Raw genomic sequence first — 11,467 nt, forward strand, 5'->3', positions numbered from 1 at the left:
GTCCAAGGGTGTGCATTAATTCTCAGTACCTCGGCTTTTTAACAGTTCTAAAATGAATGCGCTACAAAATCCAGTATCCTAAAGCAGTTACAACAGCAACATTATTATTTCGATTTTTAATTGTTGTTACGTCCCTTCCCCTTTTCAATGTCCAATTTCGCAATTGACGGCAACGTTGAATCAGTTACTGGCTTCATTTAGTTTTCCCAACCATCCCGCAAAATATGAATTGTCCCTTATTTGGACAGTAGAATAGGCATTCCGTGTTTAACTCATGGCTATGGGACGCATTTTCTTCTGTATCTTTGTTAACAATTGCGTTTATAGTAACCGCTGTTTTGGATATAATTCATTAGTTAACTAGCTAGCTAGCCGGGATAATGCCGTGAGACCCGAAACATGTTTTTAGAGGGTCTTGGAAAAACAGAGGGTTTTTGTCACTGCGTGACCGAAACATTTTAAAAAGCAAGACAGAGCTAGGGAGATTAATTTGATTCAGTTATGGTTCCATGCAGTTTTTTTAAATAATGAAAAAATTATGAAAATTGGTGCTAATTGTATAGTATAAAACGAAAAGGAACTATTTTTTCTTAATGGAATCGTTGTTTTCATAGAATTAATGACCAGAGGTTTTTGCTTAACAATGGTGCAAATAGAACTACCAACCAGAGTTTTTGAATAACAACGGTCCAAATAGAACTATCAACCAGAGTTTTTGAATAACAACGGTCCAAATAGAACTACCAACCAGAGTTTTGCTTGACAAAAATAATATGCCCAAACGGCCGCGGAAGAATATTTAACTTTCAGCTGATTTAGTCGATAAAAATCAATAAATATTAAAGCCGCCAGTGGCGTTGGGAGGGGTACAAGCATTGGTACTATTGCGCCCCCAATGGAGCGATTTTAAAATGGTTTTGATCATATACCTTCACCCAACATATCTACTGAATATCATGATGATTTTACAAAATATTGATGACTTATCAGGGTTGAGCCGAATACTCGGATGAAACGAGTATCCGGTATGGATAATGTACTTTTTATGAGTATGAGTACCATCAATATCCGTACTCGTGATGAAGGAAAATCCTCATTGGGTAGCTGTGTCCAGTGTCCACATCGTTCCGTAATAGGCCAGCCACACACACAGCTCTTCCTCTACACAGAGCCTCTACACAAAGTTCACTGCTGCTGCGCCACACAACACAACACAATCTTGCCATCATCACAGCCATTCTGTTCACAGGGATTTATTATCTATTGTCACATATTCTCAATAAAACAAAGTTTGCAATTCTCAGCTTAGGCTCAATACATTATTCTCACCATAGCTAAACACACATTTACTGGACATTCACACGTAAGCACATACTACTGATTACAAATGGACTTTTCTAGCTTCTAGCTTGCTACAGTCGGCCTAACTAGCCAGTTAACTAGCTGCTACAGTGGGGCCAACTAGCCAGTTAGCTAGCGACTACATGATATAAGCATGTACTTGTATTTCCTAACATTTAGCAATCTCATACACACACTCTACTAACATCATTGACATTGTAGCATTCTTATACATCCACTGTACTAATGCAATATCACTTTTGTGCACATTTAGACGTTGTCGCTCACCGGAAATCACAAGACACAGTACATTGTGGTTTGCCAACTGTAACCTGGCGTGCTCTGTCTACTACTGTCTTCACACCGTCAACTCATTAAAAAAATAATAACAATAACTAGAGTAATGATAACAATAAGAACATTTTCAGTTACGCTGACCTATAAAACACTATTCCAAAAGCAAAATTAGACATGTTATACATCGTTAGAAAGCTTATACTCTCACCTACTGAATAAATGAATTGTCAATCAAGCCAGGCTGTACTAAAAAGCGCGACAATGCCGTAAACAACTTGTGTGGTATTACGCACAGCTATTTTGGAAGGTACCCAGGCAGCACAGATGCGCGTATATTTCACAAACGGACTGTCCAAGACAATATATGAACACTCAGTTATATATTTATCAATATTTAGTCCCAGATATTGACTGTAGAATGACATGGTATCAACGTTGTCTCGTTTATTTCGTTACTCAGTGAACAGCGTTTTCACTGCCGTATTGGCATATCTTTGGCTATTGTCGGGTTTATCTTGTTGCTATGATGGAATACGATTTTTGAGTGGTGAAAGAATATTTTTCTGAATGCCCAGCTAGATAATATTGTCCATTATGAAGTTCAGACCCTCCCCTCACTGATAAAAAAACTAGACCCGATGGTGTCAGATTACTTAGTTGTGTCGCCATGGATGGTCCCAATAGCAAAGTTGTAGAGCACATTCAGATGCATTGGTCGATGGAGTTTTGTGCTGATCTGACTTATGGTGTGGGGGCTATGGCCTTTTACGCTTGACCCTTTGTTATAGCGCTACCATCTGGCTGACATAGGTGATTTGTAGTGCCTGAGTAGTGGGGGGCCATAGGAACCCACCTACCAAATTTGGTTGCTCTAGGACTTATGGTTGCTGAGCCTCAGACACTTTTAGCGGAGAAAAATAAGAATAATAATAATAATAATAATAATAATCCTAACAGATACAATAGGGTTCCACCAGCTTCGCTGCTTGGACCCCTAATAATAATCCTAACAGATACAATAGGGTTCCACCAGCTGCGCTGCTTGGACCCCTAATAATAATCCTAACAGATACAATAGGGTTCCACCAGCTTCACTGCTTGGACCCCTAATTAAAGTAACTGTAGTGGTACGTACTTGTATGCAACAGGCTACAGTAGTTGGAGATGATGTCACTAGGAAGAGACAACAGGGGAATGGGAGGAATGTAACAGAGAGACAGATGCGTGACAGTACAAGGGCGAAGGCTAGTGAAAGTTAACTGAAATAGACTGTGTTAATACTAAGTACGACTGTGTGGTGATTAACATCATGGTGTCAGAACTGACGGACTGAACGCTGAACGAAGATGGCCAAGTTTGGACCACTGGAGCAGTTTGACTTTTCACAGCCAGCGGAGTGGCCAGTGTGGAGGCGCCGATTCGGCCGGTTTCGAGTGGCTTCGAAACTCGACAAAGAGAGCGGAGAGGTACAAGTAAATTCCCTTCTCTACGCGATGGGGAGAGAAGCAGAGCCAATTTATGAGTCTTTTGTGTATGACGGAGATGGAGATAATCTTGAGTTCGACTACCAGCCGTCATAGAAAAGACTAAGACAAAGTGACGAACACTTTGTGCCTAAACGTAACATAATTCATGACCGTGCATGCTTCCACAAGTGGGTTCAGCAAACAAAAACATGGCGAGTTGAAACAGAACACGTGCTCACGGTGCAACAGAATGCATGGAAAATGGGAACTCTGCCCAGCACGCAACTAAAGATGCAGGAAGTGCAGTAAAATGGGGCATTTGAGGCTGTGTGCAAAACCAAAATGTTGAAAGAAGTAATGACAGTGGCACCGGGAGACACAGACAACGATGACACGTTTTTCCTGGGAGCTGTGATAGAGCCAGAAACTACTGTTATAGAGCAACCTGATTCAGATGAAGAGTGGCAGTCCAGTCGAGTTCAAGATAGATACTGGGGCCGACATCACCATAATGTCTCAGTGTACATACAGTAGACTGCAAGAAAGCCCCCGGCTGATCAGAACCAGACACAGTGCCACCAGGTGGTGAGGTAAAATGTTTAGGGAAATTCCTTGCCTCTAGCCAGTATAAAAGACAAAAAAATGCATTCCGGGTGATAGTTATCACTGAGCCATTTACACAGAACCTACTAGGGAGATATGTCGCCAAGAGAATGGGCCTCGTGATGAGAGTTGATTCAGTCAACACAGAGGTGTTCAGCGACACATTCAGGAATATAGGGCTATTGAACCGCAGCCCAGTCAAGATTGAGCTAAAGCCAGATTCTGAGCCCTATGTTGCGGCAACTCCCCGCCAGGTGCCATTTCCCCTCCTCCCTAAGGTCGAAGCTGAGCTAAAACGCATGTTGCTTTGGGCATTATAGAGAATGTAACGGAACCCACTGACTGGTGTGTGCCTATGGTGCCAGCAGAGAAAAAGAATAAGGACGAAGTCAGAGTGTGTGCTGACCTCAAATGCCTGAATAAAGCGGTTAAGCGTGAGAGATACATGCTGCCTACGCTGGAGGACATAAGTTCAAAGCTAACCGGTGCCAAAGTATTCTCCACATTGGACGCGTCAAGCGGGTTCTGGCAGATTCCTCTTGACCCCAGTAGCCGGAAGCTGACCACATTCATCACACCGATGGGCAGGTTTTGCTTCTGACGCCTGCCATTTGGAATCTCCTCAGCTCCGGAAATTTTCCAGAGACTGATGACCAACCTGCTCAAAGATCATGATGGAGTCGTTGTCGTGATGGACGACATCCTGGTTTTCGGGTCGAGCGAGGAGGAACACAACCGGCGGTTGAGGACTATCAAGCAGTCTGGGTTGAAACTTAACAAAACAAAGTGTCACTTCGGCAAGTCTGAGATACGCTACTTAGGACACATAATCAGTGCAATGGGCATAAAACCTGATACAAGCAAAGTGAGGGCCATCACGGAGATGCCAAGTCCGACTAATGTCGCGGAGCTGTGCCAAACACTTGGGCTCATCAACTACCTGGGTAAGTTCCTACCAGGTCTCTCAACCACACTACACCCAGTCACGGAACTGCTCAAAAAGGAGAGTGAGTGGTCATGGGGCGAACTCCAAGAACAAGCACTGCAAAAAGCCAAAGCTATGCTCTCATCAGCACCAGCACTTGCCTACTATGACTCCAACTGCCGAACTGTTGTCAGCGCAGATGCAAGCAGCTACGGCTTGGGAGCCACACTGCTGCAAGAACACGATGATGAGTTGAGACCAGTCGCTTTCTGCTCACGCACTCTAACTGAGACAGAGAAATGATACTCCGAGATAGAGAAGGAGTGCTTAGCAGCAGCGTGGTCCTGTGAACAGTTTGCACACTACGCACAAGGAATGAACAGTCTCTGCCTCCAAACAGATCACAAACCGTTAGTTCCGCTGATCAATGCGTATGATCTGGACAAAGCACCGATGTGGTGCCAGAGACTGTTAATGCACCTCATGAGATTCAATGTGACAGCCGTGCACGTTCCGGAGAAACAGCTAATCGTGGCTGACACTCTATCCAGTAATCCCTTGAGCCAGGAAGCAGAGTCAGACACAGATCAAGATGTCAAGGTGTACATCGAAGCAGTGATGAGAAACAAACCAATTTCACCAGACAAGCTCAACAATATAAGAGAAGCTACGTGGAATGACTCCGACCTCCAGATGGTCATCACCTGCATCTGAAATAGCTGGCCGCGTAAGATGGCTGGGTTTCCATCCTCATATGCATTCTACGCTGCCAGAAATCACCTTTCTGAGTCAGAGGGACTTGTTCTGTACCAAGGACCGAATAGTCATCCCTGCACCGCTGAGAGTCAATGTCCTGAAACAAATCTACGATGGCCACCAGGGGTTGCCCAAGTGCCGCGAAAGAGCCAAGATGTCTGTCTGGTGGCCAGACATCAGCAGCAAAATAAAAAAGACTGTGATGAGACATAAATTCTGCATTGAGCACAAACTAAAACAGAGACGGGAACCCCTCACCACCACTCCCCTGCCAGAAGGACCCTGGCAGAGAATTGCAGCAGACCTGTGCGAGCTGGAAGGAAAGAGTTATCTGATAGTAGTTGACTACTATTCCCGTTACATCGAGATGGCTCTCGTACCCACCATGTCAAGCTATCAGGGCATCAACCGGCTCAAAAGAATATTCGCCGGATGGGGAATACCACTGGAGCTCGTCAGCGACAACGCCATGCAGTTTGCATCAGCTGAGTTCAGTGGCTTCAGTAAGGAGTATGGGTTTGCTCACACGACCCCCAGTCCCCACTATCCCCAGGCAAATGGGGCAGGCGAAAGAGCAGTCCAATCTGCTAAACAAATTCTCTTTTGTATTTTAACATTAAGTAAGTTTTTAACAGAACAAAATTATTATTTTTTAGTCTGTAATATCTGATTAGGGATATACTGTCACTGAGTAGCTCACAGATTCTGTCTTTCTGGTTTTCTAATCTCCCGAGTGGATCTTTTCAACACAGGTGACTTTGGACTTTCAGACTGTGAGTCAGTATGTGAGCTTATGTGAGAACCTTCTGGTGGTGGATGTGAAGCTTCAGCTGTCACATCCTCATTCACTGGCTCCTGAAAGGTCTCTGGTGTTTTCAGAAGGTTACGGCAATTCCTTCTGAGGATTTGTCCTTCCTCAGTCCTGACAGTGTAAGACCTTGGTCCGATTTCCTGAAGAACAGTGGCCTTCCTGTTCCATGCATCTTGGTCCTCAATCCTCACAATATCATCCTGTGACAGTGGTTTGAGAGGTTTTGATGATTTGTCAAAGTGGAACTTCTGTTTCAGGAACCTGAGTTTGTTGTTCAACTCTTGTCTCTCTTTCCCTCTGTTTTCCTTGTGAGCATGAGGGTAGCATTGTACGTAGTTTGCAACTCATTAATAGCTCAGGAGGTGATAGACCACAGTCCAAGGGGGAAGCTCTGTAGCTCAGCAGAGCTAGGTAAGGGTCAGACTTGCTGTCTGTAGCTTTTGTCAGGAGTTGTTTAAGAATGTGAACCCCTTTCTCAGCTTTGCCATTCACCTGTGGATACAGGCGACTGGAGGTGACATGTTTAAAGTCATAATGTGCTGCAAACTGTTGCTATTCCTTGCAGTTGAAGCAAGGGCCATTGTCACTCACAACAATCTTCGGTATTCCATGTCTTGCAAAAATGGATTTCACATGAGTTATGACGTTGGTTGCTGATAAACTTGAGAGTAGTGCCATCTCTAGATAGTTGGAGTAGTAATCTATTACTATCATGTAGTCCTTTCCATTCAAGTGAAACAAATCTGTTCCTACCTTTTGCCATGGTGCTGTGGGAAGGTCAGCTATCAGCATAGGCTCCTTTGCTTGCCTGCTTTGGTACTTTTGACATGTCTCACATATGCTTATCAGTCTCTCGATGTCTTGATTTATCCCAGGCCAGTAGACAGTCTCTCTTGCTCGTCTCTTGCACTTTTCTATTACAAGGTGACCCTCGTGTATCCTCTTGAGTATATCTTGACGAAGACTGTGTGGAACGATGATTCTACGCTGTCTGAGCAGCATGCCATTGGCGACACTCAGCTCCGACCTGATGTGTTAATACTTTGGACATGAGCCTTTAGACCAGCCATGACGCATGTTCTGTATCACTGCCTGCAGCTCTTCATCTTTAGCTGTCTCTCCAGCTATTTGCTTTGACTCTGTGTCTGACACCGGCAAGGTAGCAGTGACCATGTTGACATGAGCACTGAACTCACTATTGGTGCCCGTGAAAGAGCATCTGCTAACACTATGTGTTTGCCTGGAGTATATATGAGGTGAAAGTCATGCCTTTGCAGTTTCATTATGAGGCGTTGAATTCTTGGCGACATCTCATTCAAACTTTTCTTGACGATGGATATGAATGGGCGAAGGTCTGTCTCGGCAATGAAGGTGGGAAGTCCATATATATAGCAGTAGGGGTGGGCGATATGGCAAAAACATCATTTTTTTCAGGCATGATCACGATCCACGATATGATCGCGATTCTTTTTCATGTTGGTTTTTAAGACTATTTTGCAAGTTAATGAACAGTGCAATCAAACTAATTAAATTAATTAACTAAATCCCTATTTAAGAAAATATTGCCCTTCAAGGAAACAAAACCTAAAAGAAAAAGAATAACAGAGACCATTTGGGCCAAAGTACCAGATTTCAATAAAGTGCAATTCTGCAAAGTATTAAGTTTGTACCGCTACCGCTAGCATCCAGCTGCGTGGCTGTGTCTGAGGCACTCACATGAGATCCTCTGATTATTTGGCTTTCCGCATGCTCTTTGTTGCCATCCGCTGTGCAAACATTTTCTTTGCAAACTTTGCAAATAATGGTGTTTTGCGCCTTGTCGGTCTTGGAAAACCCAAACCAGTTCCATGTCACAGAAGTCATTTTTTTTTTAGGGACCAAGTCCTCTGTGGTGTCAGCTATGCTGTGCTATGTTGTCAAATAAAAAAGGGGGAGGAAAATAAATCCAAGGCGCCATGTACTGTCTGCCATTTGGATCCCTTATGAGTCTTTCCCTGACCTTTTTGTCGTAGATTCCAAACACTATTTGGTCACGAACCATAGAATCTTTCAGATCAGCAAAATCGCATGTCTGTGCTTTCAGTTTCAAATCCGTCACAAAACTATCAAAGGTCTTGTTTTGCTGTTGCATAGGTGACCGGAACATATACCATTCATATGTAGTATTTGTTCTGAGGTGAGCAGTGTGCATAAAATTTCTCCTGTACCTTGTCAAATTAGTCTCTGTCGTCCCTCTCTTCAAACTCAAAAGTATTGAAAACTTCAATAGCTTGCAGGCCTGTTACCGTTAGCAGCAACACTATCTTCCTCGCGTCCTGGTTTCGAGTCCAACCCGATAGCCGCCATAAACAACAGGAACTGTTGTTTGAATGTCCTCCAGTTGCAGTTGACATTCCCCGTGAGTGCCAATCCTCCCGGCGGTTTTAAAGTCTTCATTTTACTCGATGCACTACAAGACAAAAAATTTCACTCCTGGTACATGCATTGTTTCTCCTGATTAATTTTCCTGTTGAACTCAATGGAAAAAATATTCAGGAGAAACGATGCTTGTAGTATCTACTGCATATCTGGCAGCAGCATGGTGGTTTGAGGCTTATTTGATACCTTGGACCCTTGATGACTTAAAGCCATTTAGCCAACAAATGTGTTCCATATTGTATCAGCATAATTTACAGCTGAATCTAGTCCCACCCCCCAGTTCCCATAGAGATCCATTCAAATGCAAAGAGTTTTGTATCGCTTGTAGGACAACCTGAAAATAAGATATCCAGACTCTGATGATATTGATAGGTCACAAACATCAGGAAGTCATGGCATACAAATGATATGCAACCAAATACAAAACATGACTCTTTTATTTGACATTATGTTAATTTGTCTACTGTATAAGTGAATTTCCCTGTTTCTAGCTTTTCCCCAAACAGTTCACTGCAACAAAATTAAATGAGCAAATGGTGGCACAGGAGGTCTCAGGAGTGCATTTGTTTAATTCTTGCTGATTTTCTGACCAATGACTTGTTGTTAAGACCATTGAAAGCTTAATATTTTGCCATTTTGGGCTTGGCCCCTTTTTTTGGCCCAGGGGTGTACATTGTGGTATAAAGTATTTGAGGTTTACGAATGGGTGTTTTTTGTAATTATGGTGAAAAGGAGACATGCGCCGTCTATGGATTCCGAATCCCCAACAGTTCGAATAGCCACAGTTAGCTATGACTTGTTGCCAGTGTACATGTTTTCTGGTGGCTAAGTCGCCAGGAAAACTCATTTGAACAATATGATCCTTACATGTACGTCTTCGTGAACGTCTTGTCTACATTGTGGTATAAAGCGTTTGAGTTTTACAAATGGGTGTTTTCTGTAATTACGATGAAAAGGGAGATATGCACCGTCTCTGGATTCCGAGTCCCCAGCAGATAAAAAAGTATTCCATAGCCAGCTTAGCCTGCTGCTAGTGTATTCATTCTGATGGCTAAGTCACCGGGAAAATCGTTTGAACAACAATATGTTTACATATATTTTTTCTCCAAGACTGTGTCAGTATGGTATAAAGCATTTGAGTTTTATAGGTGTTTTATTTGTATTTACGGTGATAAGGAGACATGCACAACCCTCAGGAATCCGAATCCCAAGCAGCTCGAATAGTATTTTGTTGCCAGTGTACATGTTTTCTGGTGGCTATGTTACCCATGAAAACTTGTTTGAACAACAATATTTTTATATATATTTTTTCTCCAAGACCGTGTCTACAGTATGGTATGAAGGATTTTAGTTTCACGAATGGGTGTTTTTGCTTATTAGGGTGAAAATGGGGACATGAGCCTGGTCGATCCCAGTCCCCAACTGCAATGGAATTTTGAAGCCACGGGGCCGCCGTTTGAAACTGAGACATTTTGGCAGGCATTGCGTTTTGAGAGTACACTTTTCATTAAATGACACATCCCATAACAATACATACCAGTAAATGTGTACAATATATTCGTTTTACTGTTCGAATACCACAAAATATTAGTTCATGTTGTTAAAGGAAAACAGAAAACTCCACCCTTAAAGTCGCACAGGTGATGATGCTTTTCCCTCCAACGATAGTGATTACATGGGGAGTGAAGTGGCTTATTTTCAAAATCATATTATAGGAAACAACAGTTATATTCTGGCAAATTAGTATAACTGTAGTTATTTGACTATACTGTAGCATTTATGACATTATGCATGAAGAATAAACTGTCAAAATATGTTTTCTGAAAGATCGGCAAAACCGGTTTGACTTCTGATGCCATATGAACATGTTTGTAGTGTAACTGTTCATAATTAACTGCATTTACATAATCTGTTTCCTAAAATCTTTCAAAGGAAGGTGTGTAATGGCTTGTAGACAAAAGTGGATATTAATGTTTTTTTTTCTTTTTTTTCTCAGTTACAGTTTTATAATAGAGGGTCTCACTGCAGCCCCCCATGGCAAACTGAGACGTGTAACTGGCTCTCTTCACATTGCCTGTCAGTCTTCATTATGGTGTATGTTATTTTATTGCAAATTATACAGTGCCTTCAGAAAGTATTCAGTACACTTCACTTTTTCCACATTTAGTTACTTTACAGCCTTATTCTAAAATTGATTCAATTCATTTGTATTCTCATCAAACTACATTCAATACCCCATAATGTAGGGGGTATTCTAAAATTATGAACCTGTTTTTGCTTTGTCATTATGGGGTATTATGTGTAGATTGATGAGAATAAAAATGAATTTAATTCATTTTATAATAAGGTTGTGACATAACAAAATGTGGAAAAAGTGAAGGAGTCTGAATACTTCCCGAAGGCACTGTATACTGTACCTACAAGTTTGTTTCTTTTATCGCCATCAATTTCCCTAACTAAAGTATATCTATATAGCAGGCCTGGGTCAAATACATATTTAAAGTATTTTAATTACTTTAAAATACTTTTTTAGACATTATTTTAAATACAGTATTTACAAATAATGAGTATTTAAATTACAAAATGTATTGAAAATACATTTAAGGAGCATCTGCATGTATTTGCAATTACTTTTAAATATGTCTTTAAAAACATTTAAAATACTGAATTTTTGGGGTTGTCTTGTGGGTGGCGCAGCCTGTGGAGCACTGTCCACATGCTCATTACGAGCCCCGACGTCGGCGGTTCAAGTCCGACTGCACGACCTTTGTCGCACATCTCTCCCTCACTCTTTCCCCATTCTTTCTGTCTCTCTACACTATCCTGTCCAATAAAGCTGAAAAGCCCATA

This window comes from Anguilla anguilla, chromosome 4, assembly GCF_013347855.1.
Source record: "Anguilla anguilla isolate fAngAng1 chromosome 4, fAngAng1.pri, whole genome shotgun sequence".
Taxonomy (NCBI): Eukaryota; Metazoa; Chordata; class Actinopteri; order Anguilliformes; family Anguillidae; genus Anguilla; species Anguilla anguilla.